The sequence below is a fragment of the Lagopus leucura genome, unplaced genomic scaffold (assembly GCF_019238085.1).
Source record: "Lagopus leucura isolate 7727_CA_CO unplaced genomic scaffold, USGS_WTPT01 Super-Scaffold_100029, whole genome shotgun sequence".
Taxonomy (NCBI): Eukaryota; Metazoa; Chordata; class Aves; order Galliformes; family Phasianidae; genus Lagopus; species Lagopus leucura.
This window is the reverse complement of record NW_024962280.1, coordinates 5,748,152-5,770,174: the sequence shown is the minus strand read 5'-3', so window position 1 is coordinate 5,770,174 and position 22,023 is coordinate 5,748,152. Positions and strand designations below refer to the sequence as shown.

The 22,023-nt window shown below is 38.3% G+C and overlaps 1 long non-coding RNA gene across 1 annotated transcript in view; it reads left to right on the top strand.

Annotated features, from left to right (window-relative positions):
• Positions 1–1,156: 1,156 nt before the first annotated feature.
• The window catches only part of LOC122185497, a 34,794-nt gene continuing 13,927 nt past the window's right edge, over positions 1,157–22,023 (top strand). The window contains exon 1 of the long non-coding RNA XR_006180891.1: positions 1,157–1,218. This is a non-coding gene — a long non-coding RNA (uncharacterized LOC122185497). The remainder of the gene's footprint in view (positions 1,219–22,023) is intronic.

Genomic DNA, 22,023 nt, shown 5'->3' with positions numbered 1-22,023 from the left:
TTCAGTTTTTTTCCACGAGATGCACGTCACCCGGTGCTCCCCATAGTCTTCTGAAAGTAATGCTCCTGGCATCAACTGGCTGATCTATCCAATGAGTATAAATTGTTCCTGCCTGAAATGAATTTTATTTCAAATTCAGTACCTTTGAAAATTTATGGAGTAGTCTGTAGGGTTGTTTTTTTTTTTTTTTCCTGAGTGCACAAAAGGGGCCAATCCAGCACAATGTGCCCTTATAAGAATTATTCATTATTTTAGTCTTATTCCAGCCCCATTTTGATGACCTAAAAAGTGGTACACTGTGGCCTCTTCTGTGTTTTGCCTGAGTACATTTGGGTGCTGATGGCTTAATAATCACAGGAAAGTGAAGGATAAAGAGCTGCAGTCAGTAGCTGTGCTGGTAGTAGCTGAAGTTTCAATGGGTATTAGAAGTGAGGAGATAAGAGCAGAATTTGTAATACAGATCCACTATGCAGAGCAAGTAACTGAACTCACGCCTACATATTTCAAGCTTGTTTCTACAGTGCGTGAAATTCCATAATGTTAATGTTGACCTTTACTATGGGGAAAACATAAAGGGGAGGAGAATGTGTCTTGCTGTGTTGTGAGGGTGCAGCATTTTCAAGTGTGATGGGAGGCTTTAGGGACCAACAGAAAAATACTAATTGGTCTTCTCTGTAAAGTCTATTATGTGTATTGGATTCCAGAATTAATCCATCACAATTTTTTGACACATTATTTTGCTTTTTCGTTTAAATTTAGAATGGAAATAACTGATTATAACAGGAACATGCAGATAAAAACTGTTATAGGAGTTTTATGTTTCTTTTAGCTCTGGGATGAGATAAGTAATATGTATATATATATAAAGGATTCAAGCTATGAAAACATTGTTGGAGGAAAATGTGCATCAATAAAATTTAGATTCATTTCTGCTCCTTTTGTCTGCTAGAAAAACATAAGCTATCAGCATATCTCATGTTGGTTGCTGTATGGGAACTGTTAGATCAGGACCTGAACCAGTGATTGAGCACCTGGTAAAGGGGCACAGCCAGTCCTGTGAGCACAGGTGGAAGCAATTCACTTGTGGGACGGGAAGGGGTGGAACCAGGTTTCATCTCTCCCTAACCTCATTTAGGGGCTGGCAACTGCAAGGGAAGCACCTCAACTTGGAGACTGTTTCTTTTGGAATGTTCAAGAAGCCCTGATCATCAGAATGGGGTGAGTGATTCTTCCTTTATTACCAGATCGTGACTTCTGCCTTTCTTGGGTGATCTGAAACTGGTTTAAAGGTGCTCTACCTGCCATTGTCTACCCTTACAGTTGCTAATAGAGAGTGTTGTAGAGCATGTTGCGCTGTAGCTTCTATATTCCTGTATATTAGAGGATATAACATTAAAATAGATGTAGATCAATCATTTCCTGGTACATAGCCTTCTGACTTCTGATAGTTCCGCTTCAGGCATTACCTGAGCTAATGGCAGCAGCAGCAACTAATGCCCACTGCGTCTGTCCTCCATTTAATTGTATAAACCTTCTTTTTTCCTAATCTATTTATCATTTTGACCTTCTAATCATTAAATACTTCTAGAAAACTTAAAGTTGAAATATTATTCTCATTTCCTTTTCCATTATTAATTTTAATGTTAGTATTGCATTGTTTCCAATCCCTAGGATTTCTCTGCCTTGTTTGATTCCTTACTTGTTTAGTTTCCTGAAGGGCAAATATATATAAATGCAGTGTTCTCTTTCAGCTTTGAAGAAATTGCCTTTAGGTCAGTGACTAGATCCCCTTTCCTTTCTACCGTCTTGTCCTTTGCACGCTATGCCTGACATATTTCCTCTTGTCTGCTTACTCTACGTCATTTTTTACAGTTGTTTTTCAGTGCTGTCTTTGTTTCTCGCTCATTGCTTTGGTCTTTCCATTTTTCTTTTTCATCCTGTTCACTTTGACAACTTTCCTCTTGTCCTGCTGTAATTCCACACTTAGTTAGTTCACTTCATGTTTGATAAAGGGGAATCAAGCCTGCTAAATCTTATTTGCCAATACATTGGCTTTAATTTGCTATGGAAGCAGTGACTGCTGCGGTTTTTCTCAGAACCTTCCTCTTTAATCCACCTCCTTGGCAATACTTTCAGCCCTATGTGTTAAGGCTGGCATGTGCACAAATGCCTCTTGAATGAGGTGGAAGCTTCTCACCCAGGTGAGTGATGAAGCCCTGGGTAACTAATTTGCTGAATTCTCAGCTGTGTGCAAACCTGAAAAACGAGTTTGCACCCATTGAGAAGCAGCCTTTCCCACCACTAGGCAGTGCAGATTGACTTGAAATTTATTCAAATTCTAGCTCTCAGGTTTTATCTGTGACAAAACTGCACACATGCACACACTTGCAAAAAAAAAAAAAAATTAAAAACAAAAAACAAAAAAAACAAAAAACAAATGAGATCTAGCAGAAAGAGACTGGAAAGCTGGAAGTGAGCAGCTTACAAAAGGACTTCTTGTCCTACATTCTCTTGAAAATTCAGTCCTTTTAAACAGGATCATCCTGGATCTGCAGGCTGCCATGGGAATTCAGTGCCGGTGGCTATCCACCAGAAGCAAAGGCAGAGCTAAAGCTTCTTGATGGTTTGCACATATTTCTTGATGTAACCAAAAGCAAATCCAGTGATGGCTGGAATATTTTATTTTTCTTTCTGAAGAGGTAGAAAGCATTATAAGATGGAGCTCAAGCTCCCACTGTGGAAAAGAACAGCTTTGATTTACTGGTAATGAGAGTAGAATGAATGAAGCTCATTCCACCTAATGGGTGTGAAATTCGGTCATTTGATGTGACACTAATGCATTTTCTAGAGAATATAAGAAGAAATCTAGCTGGGAGGGACTATGGTCAATACAAGGTTCTTGGAACAAAGGAACTTGCCTTGTGATTGAAAAGTGCTTCAGCACATGACAGTACTACCTACAGAACATCACAGTTTGATCCTTGGCTTGAAACAAAACCACTGGTTGATTATAATGTGGTGGTGATAGACAGGTTAGAAGATTGAAGAGGGGGTTGAAGATTTTCATTGGGATCACTGGACATTTTACTGTTGCTCTTCTTTTTAACGGAGTGAATATTTTTATTTAATAGAGGGAAGATTTTTGGATTCTCGAATCTTTCTTATTTTCTTTTTGAAATAGTCTTGTGATTAGAAGGTTGTTTTAAAATGCTCTTCTCAAAGCAGTGAGTTATTTTCTATAAAGACTTCTCTTATCTTCCCCTTATCTTCACCAAGCAATCTTCATCAAGAGTAACCGTGGTACCAAAATACATTACTGATGTAGGGAGAGACTTTTGGGTAGACCTCCTTCTGTTTTTACTAGTGCTCTTGGGTTAGGAAGACACACACTACAGATCCTCAACTGTGTTTTCAGTGCTGGAGGATGAAGGCCACACATAGGTGCTCACCTGCAGCAGGTGAGCAACAGCTTCCTTCAAATGTGTACCTTCAGGACAAAACAAATCACAGAATAGGAAGGAGTGGGAAAATCCTTGTCTTTTATGAATATTTCTGTGTTTCTCAAGTCTAATATGTTCTGCTCCTACATGCTGTAGTTATTTAAAACAAGACTTAAATGATTGAGTGGTGCAATCATGTATGTGAGTGCAGAAAAATGATCTTTACTCTCAGAGAAGCCGTAAGTCATTAGGGTAAATGGGACTGGTCACCACTGGAACCCAACAAATCAGTCTGAGGGGAAAAAAGTGTTCAATTGGATTATATCCGCATTACATTTTTTGTGTGTGTTCTAATATTCAGTCATGACTAAATAATTTCTGAACAGGTATTTCTACCTTTTGGGCAAATTAATATCCGTTTGTCAACCTGCCAGACTTAGTTTTGAAATTGCGTAGTATTGTTGCTTTGCCTGGGAGTGTGAGCAGCAGAAAATATTACATTCTCTTTAATTATGTGCATACATACATACTGCACATTTCACTCCAAACCCAAGCATGTATCAGCCATCAGAGAAGGCAGGAATATCGGCTTACCACAGACAGCACTGAGGCAGAAGTGCCTTTTAATTTCAGTGAGTCACTTGCTTTTGACTTTAAAGAGCCTGCTGTGGCCCTGCATTTCTTTGACCTCAGGTATTTTTATTTTCTTTTACTGTGGCTTCATTTCCTTATTACAGATGTGCTCTCAATTAATTTTGCTTTCTGAGCACTGTTTAAGCAGTGAGATTTCTGGGACCGTAACTTGTGTGCTGCAATTGCCTGTCACCAGAAAGATAAAGAAACCTGAAAGAATTGGCCGAGTTTCTCAAGTACTGCACATTCAGCTAATGAACCAATTATTCTGTGTTTATAAAATAATCCCCCAAATCCCACGTATAAAGTATTGCTAAGTAGAAAGGTCCTGGCTATCTGATCGCTCATGTGCTTCCATACTAGCAAGCTAATGTGCCAAGGACAAGTTAACCATCCCTGGATGTTTTCAAGTGAAGGGTAGATTTTGCACTGAGTGACTTGGTTTAGTGGTCATGGTGGAGGTGGGTTGATTGTTGGACTAGATGACCTTAGTGATCTTTTCCAACCTTCATGATTCTATAATTTTAAGGACGTAGAGGGAAGGATGTTTTGGTGTGTGGTGCTAAGGCAATTTGTGCTTAAAAGGAAATATGCTGGGAGCAGCTGGATTTGGGCAGTTTGTCTCTTGGCTGCCAGCGGTACCAAAAGGGAGTAGAAGCCCTAAGTAGCTGGTTTAATATTTTTACAGAACCATATATTGCTTTCTATAAGCAAAAGAATAAAATTGAAAGTTTCTTTAAGAAAAACTGAAAAGTGAATGAGGGGAAGTATCTCAGTTTTGAGAGGACTGTGTGTGTCAGGGACATCAGGTGCCTGAGGAGAAGACGTGTGTGCTTGCAGGAGGTTTTGCTCTTTTGGTGGCTGGACCTTTAGCTCATAGGCTTGTTTCAGCTGTGAAAAATCTCTTTTGAGTTAACTCGGAATGAGGTGAAATGCTAGTTTTGACATAAAAATGCTTTAAGGATTAAATCTGATCTGCTTTGCTCAAGATTAAATATTTGTCTTAGTATTAATTTGTTGAGAATATTGCCCTCAGCTGTTTCTTCCCATGCTGAGAGTGCTACTTGCAATGTGTGAATGCACAAGTGGGAAGAACACAAATGAAGCTCAGTGACTTCGAACACGTTTTTTTAGGCAGAGTTAAGTGTAGACTAGGAACATAAAGGATCTTTTGAATATTCTGCGAGGTCTCCAAAGACCACAAGTAGAAGATGTGCAAAACGAATGTCGTAAGGCAAAGTAACCTCAACCACATTGAGTCTCATAGCTCTTATCACTCATGTTATGGCTCATGCTTCACAGCTAAAGTCTTGGCCAGCATCATTGGGGTTGAAATTATTCCAACAGAGTTAGGTAAGGTAGAAAATGAATCATGGCTGAGGTGTGTGCAGCACTTGCATTCTTTCTGTGTTGTAAAAACTATGGTTTTAAAGACAGCATAACCTCAAATCATAGCAAAGACATTTTATTATTGTACATCTGTGAACGGGGTGTTTAATGTTTGACATGTTTATTAAAAAAACCGAACACAGCACATTATCCATCTGCTATGATTACTATGTAGGTAGGCAGTTGGGACTTTGAATATGAAAATCTCTGGGCTTTTGTGCAACCCATTGCTGCAGCCTCCAAAAACTTTCTCAGTAATATATCTGCATGGTGAGGCTTCTACTGTACTTCAAGGTGTTGGCTCTTCTTCCTAATTATGTGAAACCAATTGACATCTCAGCCTGACCCTGTTTGATAACGTTTCTTGTGTCTGTCAAATTTGCTGTGTGCTTTGGAATATCAATTATCGTGAAGAACTGTAGCTGGTGAGCTCATTTATGCAGGAAAACTGGTAGCAGGCTTTCAGGATTAGGAGTAGATTTGGGCTATGACAATCTTGGCTGCTGGTTCAGCCAAGTCTTTTCCTGTTGATGGTCTTTGGGATTTAACTCCTTTAATTTCTGGAAGTATTAAATTTCAAATTAAAAATTAGTTATCTTAGCCTGCTCAGTGTCATTCCCAAAGAATGTGGTAAAGAGCTGAATTCTGTCACTTGCACTAACCTTCTTCCTGCTTTATTCTCCCATGCCTAATGCTTTTTCTTGATTCTCTGTCTTTAGAATCATAGAGCACAGCATATATATGTGTGTGTGTGTGTGTGTGTGTATATATATACGCATTTCTGAATTGCTTTATTTTTACCCTTTTACTATACCCACTTGTTGAAATACCAGAGCTACCATTGCACAGTGCCTTTGTAATTGTCTTACTCCCATTGCATCCAACTAGTATTAGGCAATATCAAAGGCTCACGTCAGAGCATCCAAAGTTCTCAGGTTTTTGGTAGATAAAACAGAAGAGGTAAAATCTGCAAGAAGATTAATGAGATTACTTATTTAGTAGCCCAAAATGCAAAGACTATTCCTCAGACTATCATCCATCATTTCTATAGCCTCAGGCAAAGGATGCTTCAAGCTTGCTTCTAATTTTACTGAGTGTATTCAGTTTCCTGTGTAGCTTAAGATCATTACTTGTTTCATTAATTCATTTTGACTGGAAAGTAAAAGTCATAAAAAATTCAAACTCTGTTTTCAGCTGCGGGGCTGCATCTCATGGCGGTTGAGCTGTCACTCAAGTAATTTTGCTGGGCTTTTCTAATCTTGTTCACGTGCAACTGTGAAGAAATCTGTATTTTCTCTTCACTTTTTTCTGCAACTTTTCATTATTTTCAAGTGCTGTTACATTTTCTTCTATTTTTCTGATGACTTGTTGACATACATTTTATTACTTCTCTTTCCTGCATTTAAATTCTGTAATAGATTAAAGTGTTGAGAGTGAAATTAACTTACAGTATCCTCACGTTCAAGTCCTATAGCAGCCTTACCTTCATATTTCTCTTGGTTACATAACACTAAATTAGATAGATGTTATTTGTGGCAAATAGTATTGCAGGTGGGAGTCCCAAGAGTAGTCACCTAGGTGTTGAGAACCAAGTGGAGAATAGCGTGTGGTTTAGACTTAGGTTTTCACTTCAAATTTAAGCTACACCTCTTCATAATCAAACAGTGAAGCACTTAGTCTGTTTTATTACACAAAACGAGTTCTGCATATAGACGTGGTCAGGGCTTAATGACTTTCTCCCTCAGTTGCTACAGTTCTAGGCTTTTATTAAAATACTTCATCAAACTTGTGAGACCTTTCATAAAGCAAAAGCTTAATTGTTTGGAGATTCTTAATGAATCCTTTCTGAAAATGTGGAAGGTTCATGATGCAGCTCCAGGCTGGAGCGGGTGCAAGAAGGGCAACAAGGCTTGCCATCTCCCAAGTGTCTTAAAAGTAAGAGTAGAATCTCTTCCTCTCTTTGAGTTACAGAAATGGGCCTATTTATTTTTTTTCTGTGCAATTCTAATAGAAATTAGGGCCTGTTTCTGTAAAAGTAGACAAAAATAGGGTTTTCATGAAAATAAGTTAGGTGGTTGTATTAAAGAGGGAATAGCTGGCTTGGAAAATCTTCCTTTCGCTATTCACCCCACTGTTTCAACTGCTGATTCTAACATGATCATATATAGTGTATTTCTCTTTGCATAATTTTTAAGAAGTCTATCTAATGCTCTTTATCTTTTAATAATACTAATAATGCAATGATTTCCTAGTGGAGTGAGTATTTTCCTGCAGTTCTGCCTTTCTACTCCTTCATGATAAGGAATGAAACAATTTTAGCTAATGTTATTGGCTCCATTGAGAGGACTTAGACTAAATTTAAAATTTGTATGAAGCTCATATATTTGAAAAGTTGTCTAGAATATTTGTGAAATAGTTTTGTGTCATGTATAAAATGATTTGGTGACATAGGATGCACTAAAACTAGCTAGCCTCAAGAAATACCCACTTCTAATTGGTGTGTTCACAAATAATTTGCATCTGTTGTACTATGAAAACCCCTATGCTGTGGTGTATAAATTAGTGTATTAGTTTGTGCATGCTTATTTAGGTATAGGAATATGAAAGGATGTTGCAGTTAGGTTTTTCATTTCACTGCCTGATGGTACAATCTTTGGAGGTGATAAGACTCGGAGTTTAATTCTGTATTTCAGTAGCTTGCTTTGTTCATTGGATCATATCTCCTTTCAGCCAAGTCTCTAAAACTGATTTCAAGTGAACCACTGTTATTTTATTTTACAAACTATGAAACTGAGGTGCTCAGAGGGCTGGTGTGAGGTCACAGAGTGGGTGGGTGGCAGGGTTGACACATGCCACTATCTTGGTAGCCATTACTCTCCTCCACCAATTAGATGTACACTCTTGTAACAATTCACCATGCTGATGGAGAAGAAACCATTACTAATGGAGTAGCATGGTATCACCAAAAGTAATGCCTTCGCTGAGGGAGGATGCATTCATATCTGAACTAGTGGAGACAGCGCATAGGTGGCTTGCTGTTAATGCTCTTCGGTACAACTGAACTTCTTGAGCAGTGACAAATTTTTCAGTGTTTTAATAGCTCTGTTTAACATAACCATTTTTAGGCACAACCTTTATTTGTCCAGAATTATTTACATTCTCATACATGTATGTGCCTTGGCCTTGTTTCACCTGTCAGATGCACTTTTACTGAAGATGGTGGAATTAATTCCAAACTGGAGTGGTATGAAAGGAGATACAGGACTTCTATCTCTATTTTTCTTAAAGTACGGCACATTAATGCCACATCACTACATGAACTGAAACAGTGAAGGAGAGACGATCTGACTGCTGGAAATAAAGAAGTTGTCTTTTATTATTTCACTTCTGCGGCTGATGAATTGTACATCGTACTCTAAGAAAAATATCGTCTGGAAATCATTCTGCTGAGTATTTTCTTTTATTAGCAAGGCACTGTAAAAGGGCTGAATCTTTACTCCAGATCAGACAGTGTGTTTCTGGCTGGAACACATTAGATAGCAAGGTTCAGATGATGCTGCAATAAACAAGCTTGCTACCTTGTGCAAGGTAGTAATGAGTTACTGAATTCATCAGACTTTTAGCATATTTACAGTATCTTTAGTACTTTACAGTAAGTTACTTCCCCTCAAATGTTCACCCTCTAGTTTGATGAAAGCATGCAGAAATTATGTGAAGGATGCTGGCATATTCTTCTACCAGCAGCAAAAAATAATATTGTTTTTCACTTATTTCACCCTTTTACGACATCTCTTAGAATCCCATTTTCACATTATGTGAATATCAGAGTCTTCATTCCTTTCCTGAATAGCAGTGGTAAGATGCAGTGGAATGGGGAAAGCCACAATCCTTTTCCGTGCTATGGCTAAAATAATTGTTAATACTTACTATGGGTTTTGCCAATGTGCTATAAGAAAGAGAAGAAATAACACATCTGCAAAACAAACAAGATCTCCTTTTAAAATAATGTTTTATATACAGGCTGACGTGCTATCAATCAGAAAAAAACTAGACTTAAAAAAGAATCCATCTTCAGAATTTTGCAGACTGTCTGCAATCTCTAGCAAAAACCACCTCATGTTTTTCAGCCCCTTCCTTATATAGGTGCATATTCTGAGGTTAAACATGTGTGACCAAGGTTATTAAAAGCATACATTCACATTAATGTGAGATTAAAACCTGATGTGACATATTCTTCCCACTGCTCTGGGTATTCCCTTCCTGTTCTGAAGTTCTTTTCAGTATCATCTGTCCTACCTGTTATTACTTATACTTCCATCAATTGTTGCAGTAATCAAGGCCTCTCTGACTTAATTTTTGTGAATATAGTTTAAATTAGTTGTCTGTAAACATCTCTTGTACGTCTGTTCAGATAAAATCCCCACATAAAAATCCACATAGGGGACACAGTAAAGTTAGTTTCCTATGTTGTATTTACCAGCTATGTGAGAAAGATAAGAAAAAGCTTTCGAATTTGCTGTGCTGACAGTTGCTTGCAGTGGAGGTCAGAGCCTCCCAGTGATCTGCCAGTCTCCAATAGCTGTTCAAAGTGCTGCGAAGAATACCAGTTGAGTGTTCATTTAACAGTAAATGCAAGTCTTATTCTTGCTCCGCTGAACTCAGTAAAAAAAACACATTCTTTAATGGAATAGGGACAGGCTGTGACCTCAATATCCAAATCAAAATTGATCTTTCAGAGATTTTTTTTGCAGTCTGTTGCATTAGATCATATCTATATATAACCCTTAATAAATTCAGTGTCCTAGTGTATAATCCAGCTTTGACTGAAGAGCTGAATAAGAATAGGAACTTGGTGTGCTTTAAGGTTCTGGTGGTTTGACATACTTCTCATGTATGTGTGCTTCCACAGCCCATTTCTGTAGTAAGAAAATCCAAGTGCTTTACTCCTTGCATGCAGCCCCTCATGCAATATTTCATGCAGTAAGGCATAATGAGGCACGTCTCAGTGCAGTATAGTGGCATAAAGCAACCACTTCCTGAGTTTCAGGCCAGGAAGTCCTGCGGGTATTTATAGCAGATGTTAACCCCTATCTACTGGCCTCTTCACCTGAGAGCTGCATGAAATCTGATTTGCTCTCTGGAGCTCTTGATGCATACTGAGGGAGCTGGCTCTCCAGACAAAGGGCTGGGACAAAAGGAGTCATGCTCCGAGTGCAGATCTTCACTGCAGATGTCATTGTCTTGTATTTCCTAACTGCATTCAGATGCGGAAAGGCTGAAAAAGATACCTGATATCTGGGTGACAACAATGCAACAGATTAGCCATCAGAAGTCTTTCGGGCTGTCTTTAACACCTTTGATGCAGCTTTGGTAGTTTGGCCTTTAAATCTTAACTGTGATGAGATGCTAAGTCTAGATAAGTCCAGGTGATAACTCATAGTTTCAAAGAATCTGCTTTGTCAACACCTGTATTACAGCCCAGTCCAAAATGCAGTGGTGTTTCACTCTATTCTAATGATAAATGCTGACTTTATCCAGATTTATAATTACAAATTATCCTCTAGATTTAACAGAAGAGGGAAAGCTAGAGACCTTTAGTTTAAATTTCAAATGTATATAATGGACTGCCTCTGTTTCTATGTGATTTGTCTGTGTGCAAATAACTGCATTCAGTGTCTCTTTCATTGCATTTAGTAACTTGTGGCTGATAACCGTTATGTATATTAAATGGCGTTTCTTGCCATCATTACATAAATTGCCTTAACACTTCTTTGTGTTACCACTCCTTTTTGACTGCTTTCTTATTAAGCACTGCTGAGAGCAATCCCTAAAGGAGCAACTGCTCTATGTGCCTGGCAGTGACTGGACCCCACATTGGCAAACTGACATAATTCTTCTTAAACTGTACCAGCTGAATATCTGTGTTGTCACTTTTAGTGTAGTAAGATCACTTCAGAGCACTATTCTTATATGAATGTGGGCCTTGTGCTGTTAAAGAGGGATTGGAACTGGATAATATTTTGGAGATTCCTTCCAACCGAAGACATTCTATAATTCCATGAAAGAAACTCATATCACGGTTAAGTTCAGTAATTGCCTGTGACAGTTGATTAAATTAGATTATATACATTCAGAAGATTTAAGGCTCATTTCTATTAAAAAAGGAACATTTCTGCAGTGTGGACTTGAATCCTGTGCTGTAAAGTAAAAAGCATTTTGGGAGAAATTTCATGGAAATACAGTCAGTTTTATGCTGTGCTGTTCCCTTTGAACTCTTATACATCTCACTGCTCATATGTTTTGTTCTGTTCTTCTTTACTGACTGGGCTTTTTGGTTGACCTTAAAATATAAGCCAGAATTCAGATTTCGGTGGGAAAAAAACAAACAAACAAACAAAAAAAATACTGAAAAACTTCAGCTTTCTTTAGAAACAAATGCTTTCTCTGTACGAAGAGCTGACATCCTGAAACTCGTTTTCTTTGAAAGGAAATGGGAAGTTTCTACATGTGAAAAAGACCTTAAGAAACCCATACATGGCAAAGTCGGAACCAAATTTCAATGGCAGTGAATTTATTTGAGCCTAACATAGAACCATAAAATGGCTTAGGGTGGAAGGGACCTTAAAGATAATACAGTTCTACCCCCCTTGCTCTGGGCTGATTGCTCCACGCTGGAACAGGCTGCCCCGGGGCCCCATTCAACCTGGTTCTGAGCCCCTCCAGGGATGGGGGCATCCACAGTTCCTATGGGCAGCCTGTGCCAGTGCCTCTCCGCTCTGCCCTCATCTACCTTGATTTAGCATTTTGAAACAATTACTTTTGTGTTGACTTATTTTTTTTAATAAGTTTTGCATTTTGTAGACTTTGTTTTGTGCAGATGTTCATACAAACATTTCAAGATGCTTTGCTGGAGACTGAAAATCAACAGGTTGCAACAATAAGTTCCATTTCAATATATGACCAAGTGTCTGAATGTGTATTCTTTCAAGTGTAAAGACAGACATGTGCAGGTAGATACCAGGGTCGAGCATTCCTTTATCTCCCAGCTGAGGAGGACGTACAGTTTTGGATGCTAGAGATTGTTATAGTAAGTTAATGTCTTGATATATGAATAATTGTTTTGTGAAGGGAAACATATAAAACGTAATTCTCTGATAACTTATTCTCATGGGAAGGAATAATGAAACCAGATTATCACACTATAATATTTGTGTGTCTGTGGGGGGCTGTTACTTTTTTTGTTTTTTTATTTTACATCTAGCACAAACACTTTGTGCTTAATTCCAGTGAAAGTTGACAAGAATTACCTTCCACAGCAAAAGTATAGGAGTTCCCATAGATCATCGGTTCAATTTCACAATGGCTAATGACATCCTCATTCTACGCTTCTCTTTTGGTCAATTTAAGCCTTTAAGAATTAAAAGATTTGTAATTAATTTTTTGCAACTGAAGGGAATCCAGGCAACAAGTTCCCATTTAGTACTGGATATTATTGTAAGTAGAGAAGTAATAATTATTTTTAGGATTTCCTGACCTATTTAATCAAGTCCTTACCATTAGGGAGCAGGTCTCATTTTTGAATTGCACATTCCTCTTTATTTATCTCTTATTCTTTAACAGGTGATTAATGTTAAATATATGGCTTATCCCTCCTTAGAAAAGAGCAATATGGATTTTATTCCCAGCATAGTTGAATTTCCATCACTATTTTAACTTGAAAAGATTCAGAATTTTTCTTGAGGAACAGAAAGATATGGCTTAGAGGAAGTCTTGCTGTTGGTGAATGGGGAAATACTATGCCTTTCACTTTGATGGCAGAATTAACTGTAGTCTCATAATGAATATGATTCACAATTTAAATTCACGCTTCTATTTATAAGAAATTCCCATAATTGATGTATTACAGCTAGGTGTTTTAAACATTGGGCCCTTTGTGGATGAGTGCCGAAACACTTCAGCTCATATATTTCAAGATGTGAGAGTTTCAGGAGAAATAGTGTGTTAAACTCCACAGTTATTTGTTGTTATAAAGAACCGCTAGCAGTTTAATTTCTTAAATGTCTACCACTGAGATCTTAAACTGTAGTAACAGTAGTATATGGGAAGATGCAAATACCCAAGCAGGATATGATAAACAGGCGAGCACAACATGGGCAGGACAGTAGACAGCATTATTTGTGTACTTTGCTGATGGAGCCCTATTGGGCACATGTGTCTGTCGTACCAGATTTTAAATGTGGGCAGTGCAGCCTAATAATTGCTTACATCTGTGAGCGTTTGAAGAGCAGTTCCCTTCTGTAGAGCAGGATGCGTGTGCTGTCATCAGAAATGGCAGGTTAGAGGGAGTGATGCTGAAGATTGCCTCTTTATTGTTCTTGTTCCTTAGAAAGTAAATTTTACTGGCAAAGATCATGCTACAATGCTTCTGAAATCTTTTATTATATATACCTTTTTTGTTGTTGTTGTTGTAGCACAAAAAAGATTCTTTCTATCGCGGTAGACTTACTCCAGAAAGAATATCCCCTGCTGATCAAATCTCCTTAAGTTTAAACTAGCTGGGTTGGAATTTTTTTTCTGCTCTATGAGAGTGCTGCCTAATCTGAAACAGGTAAATTGCAAACAACAGTAAGCAAAACTGGTGTCATGCCGTCACAGTCTGTGACACTGCAAAATTTTGAAAGAAATAAAACTGTGGGGAGATCTCAATTTGAAAAGCTATATAATCTTGGAAGAAAAAAGAAAACCTCTTGTTCTATTAAAAAAAATATATATCAAAAATCTCTGGTGTTTTGTTCTGGAAAATATAACTCTTTCTGCGGGAATGAGGAAAGGGAACCAATTTTTACTCTTGTACTCCAAAGATTCTGTGCTTGTAGATTAAAATGTGATTCATTTCTTAATATTTCATTTGCCAGAATGTTTGACGGACATGGCCAGATTCACATCATGTCTCCTTGAGCGCTTTATTCTATGAGCGTTTATCAGCAATTGCTGTCTGTAAAGTGTATTTGGTGTGTCTGTTAATGCTCTGACAGGTAATAAGTTCTTAGCTGGTTCAGGAGCTAGAAGTATTTGTTCATGTTGGAAGACTAATAATAGCTTTAATTTTGTCATTTAAAGGAAAAAGGAGTCTTCCCCTCAACTTCTTCCTGCCTCCAAACATGATTCTCTCTTTGGTGTTTTATAGTTCTAAACTTCTATGTTAAACTATAATTTTAAAGAATATTTAGACCAGGGACTCCTGATCTTGGAAACTTGCAGCTATTGCTGAAAATGTTAATAACTGAATCAGTTGAACTTAAACTTAGCAGCTGATAGCAATGCAGGGTGGTGGTTGCACATGTTCATGCTGTACAGTATTTAGAGCCAGCCTATCTGCATCCCTCTGGCCTGAGTAATGAACATGCTGGTGCGGCCAGCTTTGGCTACAGCATGGCATACTTGTGACATTGATGGCCTTAAGTTGCACCAGGGAAGAATCAGATTGAATTTTAGAAAAAATTTCTCAGAAAAAGTGTTGAGGCATTGCTGCAGGCTGCCAAAGGAGGTGGTGTAGTCACCATTCCTGGAGGAGGGTTCCATTCAGGAATTTGGAGATGTGGCACTGAGGGACGTGTTCACTGGCCATGGTGGGGATGGCTTGGGGTTGGACTTAGTGATCTAAGTGGTCTTTTCCAGCCTTATGATGCTATGATTCTGTTGGTCATGAGTACCTTCTCCTCCTTCACGTATTTTCTGAGGTAGTGTACATGCATGTGCTTGCTTCCCCCCTAACACAGAGCTACAGTAGTGTGGATAATTTTATAATTCAGTAACACTTGTTAAAGAAGAGTGTCAACTCAAGAACATTAAGGGCTACTTGTAAAATTAGGTAGCGCCTTGAGAAAGAGGAGTTTACTACTTCTCTAGGTATGAGGAAAAGTTTGTTAGTTTTTAGCCTGTTAGAAGCAATAACATAAAGTTCAGATCTACCTCCTCTCTGCAGTTGTTTGTACCAAGCCAATTGTTTGTCTACACGTTTTTTTGCAGACTACACTGAAACCTCAAGAAACAGACTGAATTTTGGGGGGGCGTGAGTTTAAACATTAATAATGTCAAATGGGAATGGTGATACTGAGGTTAATTGATCACTTTTTGTGAAAGTGATCGCCGGTAAGGTCATGGCTTAGGAGCCCATTTTAGAATAGCAGTGTTAAGAGTGATCAGACATGGGATATTTGAGTCTCATTCTGGTCTTCTTACTGAATTATGCATCTGTGCTGTTTTTCGTATTTCAGTTTAGCCAACAATGAACAATAAAATTGTTTCAATAGAAGTCTGCAGATACAATAAATGTTAAAGAAGTTGTGCCCAATACAAGGCAAATTAATTGGCAGGCCTATTGCTCCCTAGGACCAGACCTCTTAATATTTAGTGTCCATCTCCCAAAGTACAGCTCAGGAACAGCTCCATGCACTTCCAGGAGGGGAGAATGTGAGCAGTTTACCTTGAGCTATTCCTGACTAGAGGAGATGGAGCAGCTTTGGAAATGTGATGAAAGCTTTTGACTACTTGCAGACCACAATCAAGTGGAGGATTATGAGTTTAATGAAGTGTTTGATTTGAATGTAAAGTAGGTAGATTCTTCCCACCAACCACCTAATCCTCTTAAAAAAAACTTTTCAGTTAATTTCTGCTGTCATCTACTTGCTTTCCCACTCTCCTGTATGAGATGGCTCAACAGATGCACATCCTTTCTAAACATCCATCTCATGATTCCTGCCCTTTTATGTCCTGTTCTGTTTTTTTTTATTTCTTCTCTGCTCTCTTTTCATCTCTTTGTGCTGTCTTAGTCTTCAGAACTGCTGTCATGTCTCTCTTCTTTATCAACTACTGCTCCTATCTTCTGTCAGAATTTTTGAACAAAACTAGTGGAAATGGCTTAACTCACCTCTGTTAACTGAATTGGCTTTAAAGTTGTGCTTATTCCACATTCATTGACATCAGTAGATTATTAAATGCAACTAGATAAAATTGCAAATCAGGATGCCTTTTAATCTGAAACCTGAAATCTTCTGAGGTCTAATAGTATACTTGTATATTAAATTACATAATTAATCCTTAATTTTATTCCCCAAATCAATTTTTCTTATGGTTGTATGCCTCTCATTGTCGGTTGTTCATTTACCTTGGGTTCCTCATATCAGGAATCTACTGTACAAAAAAAAAAACCAACCTGTTCCCAGTGTTTTAACATTGGCTGTTGCCTTGGTAATCCCATTGCATGGGTACTTCATGATTGTGTTTGAGATTTGCCTTGTTCGTACTGCGTTGCCTCTGCTATGTTTGATGGCAACTAGGGAATTTTCTTTTGTTCTGTGCTTTGCCATTTACTTCAGAAGAGTTTTTGAGGTCAGTGATAGCTATGAAAATAACAAAGTTCTGCGTCAGGATCTTCCTACATCTCAGTCTGTTTTTTCCCAAACTAAATGACAGAGAAAGAGAAAACCCTACTTCATTTTGCAGTATAAATTTAAAGTTTGAAATTAAAAGTAATAGAATAGGCTTGCTACCAATTCTGAACTAATAGGAGAGGTGTTCTTTAAGGACTATATGTGCTGTAGATGTTGAAAAGCAGGCAGAATGATGTTTCACCCTGAAATGTCTTTCATCGCCCTCAATATTCTTAGGGAACATCAGTATAGAGCTCTCAGGTTGTGCTTTCCTATTTATGTATTTAATCATCTTTCAACTTCATATTAGCATTCTGCAAATGTGTGGGTAAATGGAAAATAATCATTTGACCTAACACCTGTGCCCATAGCCTCATTTCTACACAGAGTATCAGATCTTGGTTAAGGTGGAGGTCCAGTCTGCTGTTTCAGGGTAGTTTTGTATTCTGCATTTCACCATTGTTTTCTTGTCAAGAACGACCCTAAGCCCGGTGAGTGTTAATTAATCTCTAGTAGCATGAAAAATAGAGGATCCTGAGAGAAGCCTGCTTTTGAAACTTCCATTTTTCATCTTTCTGTCAGATTTTCTGAAAGTTGATGCATTCTTCCTTGTGTGACTCTAGGGAAACAAAATATGGGTCTGATTGATAGTATAGAGAAACGGTCTTCGTTGTTTAATAGTTGTGTTACATTCTGCATGACACAGCTTGATGCTTTCTGGAATTAAAATTACCATCAACAGATTTTCAAAGCATTGGGTTCTCCAATGAGCTTATGTCCTGAATGAATTATACTAACTACATGACTTCAGTATAAGCCAAAGTAATCATTGAACTTAACCTGTAGGAGAAAAGGAAGGGTATGAGTAAGGATCTTAATTTGTACAGTAATACAAATGATAGAAGAAGCTTCATGTAAATCATAATAAAATGAGTTGTGACTTCAGGAATTGACTAAAAGCCATGGTTTGTCCCAGAGGTTTCACTTTTCCCATCTCTTCATATCTTTACTTTAAGCCATCTTTAATCTTTTAGTATTAGTGATGGAAGACTAAATTGTTCTATTTCATGGTTTCAGAGTGGAATGTACTTAATGATACCTTTGGTGTGATCTTTGGGAAGAAAAACAAAGTTATGTACCTTTTCATGAAAAAGAACAAAAAAGACATCTCTAGGATTTTTGGCTTCTTTTTGGTAATACAGTCAATATTAAATTAAAGAAATAAGTAGACTATTATGTTTTCAAGTTTTGATGAAATAACATGGTAATGTGGATTGGTTTTGAACTTGCAGACTAAGAGTTGCATTTATTTATCCGCTCAGCTTTTTGGATGTTTTGTCATGCAAGATTGAGTAAGCATATATATTTTTTATATTTAAAATATGCTTTTACACATAACTATTTTTATGCAAAACTTTACAGCTATGTTTTCCTCCTTTATTTTTCTATTCTCCATCTGAAAGAGAATCAGACATCATGCAGTTGTCACGCAGGTTGGGATTGCGTGGTGCCCGCCGATATTTTGAACGTGCAATAACAGAAAGGAGAAAACTACCCAGACAGTGGGATATGTACTTTCGTTTCCTCTCTTGAAAAAGTTTGTGTTTACACTTGTGCATTGTCATGACTCATTTCTAGAAAAATCTGGAAGGAAGAATAATCCATACATTAGCACTTGCTGTGAGGATGAAACTGTCCCTTTTTTCCCTTTCCTGCAAGCAAGAGATAGAAAGCAAAACAAAAAAAACAGTCCTCGAAATGAAATATACGTTAAATTGAGTCGTAACTATTCAAAGAGTTCTTTCCTCCTGATGTTTGAAATAATTGATTTTGATAAAATGAATATTCACAGAGGTGTTGTTACTGAAAGTTCAGCTCAATTACGACACTAAAGAAATGCACCAAAGCATGAAGTCAACTGGGTTTAATAGGTCACAGTTTTCATCTCTCCCTCACTTTAGCATGAGCACAATATCAGAGAACTGGGCACTACCTCATACGTTTCTTTTGAGATTTATGCTTGGGGATTCTGAACAGCTCCTTTTCTCCAAGGTCAGGGCTGCCCTTTGGAGTGAGCTTAGAAAGAAATCCGTGCCTCTTACAAATCTAATACCTGATTTTTATATGCTTTAATTCCTTTCTCAGAGCCAGATTTCATCTATATTGATGTTTATCACTTATTTAATTAGGAAATACACTGGGGGCAGGAAAAGTAGCCCTGTGCTAGTAATGTCTCCCAGAGGTTGACACTTGACTTCAGTGGCAAGACATACACCCTCCAGAGATGTGGGCTGTTGGGGCTGGAGTTTTGGCACCTAACGGAATTATTTAAACTGAGCAGATCAAAGGGTAGAAACTGAGCAAAGAGATTCTGCTATTAAACAACTGATGGATTGCCTTATTCCCTACAAAAAGCATGCCTTCAGTGAGCACCACAGGAAAGTCATTCTAGTACAGTGTGAAAATCCGACAGAATTACTGAATGAATGGCCCTTTTACAGTCGTGGGATCTAAAATAAAGCCTACAGCTGTGCAACCAGGAACTTCTCTGTATAGCAGCAAAAAACACAGGACAATTCAGGGCACTGTTCCACGCCAGGCTTAATCCAGTCTGACAGTGGACTGTCACCCATATATCTTGCCTCCAAATAAATTAGTTTCCCATCGGATCGGTGAGTCACATTCTATAGCCACGATGAATGATTAAATCTAATACGGGGAAAGGGTGAGGGACATGTCAATGGAGTTAAGAGGGGAAAGGAAACAGAATTAAGCCATCACTTTTAGCAGCTACATGCAGCTTGATGAAATTAAGCACAACATGAAACTGTGCCTTCAGAGAGCTTGGGTAAACTGGAGACAAATTAGAAAAAAATAATTGGAAGTTCCTTGCTGTGAGGAGTAAGTAGCACAGTGCACTTTTGAGGTATCTGTGCTAAAGAGAGCAACGTTTGAGCGTGTTCTTGTGAAGAATTCTCTCAAAAATGAGCTTACCTGTATCAGACTTTGTTATTTCCAGTTGGAGTTTTTGCAAATATCTGAACTGTTCAGGCAGTTTATTTTTCATTTCCTATCTGCTTAGGCTGACCTTGGTGTACATCTGCAACAGCTGCTTCTGAATTTTCTCAGTTTGATTTCACAGACAGTGAACGTTAACCCATTCCAGTAGTAAGCAAGCTGAAGCACCAGCTCAGGCAATCTCTTAACGTCCTGTTTGCAGTCCTTTCATTCATTCCTTTTCCCAACAATTCTTGCTATCCGAAAGACAATCGCTGTTCAGTTCTTGTGCCATCCTTTCCTCGTGGCACTCTGGGGTAGCAGAGTTCTATATAATTCTGCTTTTTTCCTACAGAGGGACAAATGCAATCCATTTGAGCCCTCCATCCATCTGGTGCAGCACACTCGGTATTTGACATTGGGGCAGGTTTGTAAGTAGAGCGCTGAGAGCAATTAACATTTGAATTAAAGCTACCTGCGGATAACAACAGGTGATTACCCTATTTAACAGCTGTTAAGTGGTGTTATTTGCCAGCTAGAGACCACAGACCGAGTGAATTGTATGCATACAAATGGGAGTTATTGTGCATACAAATGGACGACATTAATTAAATAATGTATTTTTCTAAATTGCACTTGTGATAGGTAGGTGTTGGGTCAAAACAGGTAACTGGTAGCGAAATGAACGCTTTAAAGTGTTGGGCTCAACATCATTAAGGTTAAAATGCAGTGTATGTTTTTGCAACCGGTGTTTTTTCTTTTCCAAAAGTAAAATAAAAAAGTAACAAAGCTTGCTATTTACACTGAGCCTCTGGCAAACAGAAAATAGTAAGGAACTAAAGCACATAAGATTCCATTATCCTGTTTTAGCTCTGTTTCCAACAAGGCTTAATCAACCTCGGTGCTCTGGAAAGCACAAGGCACTCCCGTGGTACGTGCCTGCTTGCTCCTCGCGTATGTGGAAAAGCTCTCTGCAATCTTGCTCCCTTCTGCGCTGGGATGGATGAATGTGTTTTTGGAACATTTGCTTAGCAGATGGCTGAGCAACAACCTCTTAAATCCATGTGGGGTCTGTCCCATGGTTGCGCTTCTTGTATTGTTGCAGAACATCTGACTGAGGCTGCCCATACTTTTTCAGCAGACACTCTCGTTTACTGAAAAGCTTTTCCTGCTATCCTCTTCTCCAAAGGCATGGATTTTCAATGCCTTTTGAAGACATCCCAAGGCATTTGAAGGGAATTTGTCCTCTGAGAAAGGCTGATTAGATCTGCCTTAAGTATTTGCTTGCGCTCTTGAAACTAAATGATTTTATCGATGCTGATTTGTGTCATTGCTACGCCAGAGCTGTCAATTTTGTGTAAGTGCAACTGTTACAAATTACAAGACGAATTTAAATTTTTCCCTATGGCATAATTATCTATTCAGTTAAAAGTTCCCTTGATTTGCACGTGTGTGCATTTGCATTGAGTTACTGTGAATAGAGATGTCCAATTCGTATACAAAGAGGTGTAGGCATTCCATACTCACTTCCAGAATGCTGGAATGCGGCATCAGTTCTACTGCTTAGAATGTGTGGCTGTAGATTTTTTACTAATGAGAGTTGCCCGATGAAGTCATTTACTGGACTATGCTTTTGAACTGAAATTAAATGCCTATTAACCCTCTGACGTTGCCAACTGTGGGCTACATGCAGCCAGGAAGTTGTTATGCTGACAATCTTATTTAACTGGAATTGATGCGGGCTGGAAATGAATCCATTTCTTTTAAGATGCTGCTGATGACTCCAGTTTTAGTTAAAGGACTGTAGCCCTCAGTCATGGTTACAGTGCATAAGACCTGGGCTTGATCACAACTAAGCTGTCTGCTATTGAAACAGTTATCTGAATAAAAATCAGTGGGGGTTGGATCCGTAAAACCTTCAAGTACGTCTCTCCAGTGTTAACCAGGGATTGTTATTCTTCTCTCCTAACCTGAGTGTTGCATTGCCTGAGGCCAGAGACCAACTCAACTAACTTATAGGCAGTCTAACTTAATACACCAGCCTATACATTGCTCATCTTTTCTTCACTCAAGCAGGAAATTGTATGTTTTCTGTAGTTAGTTTCCTGCCACAAGTACCTTGAGGAGCCACT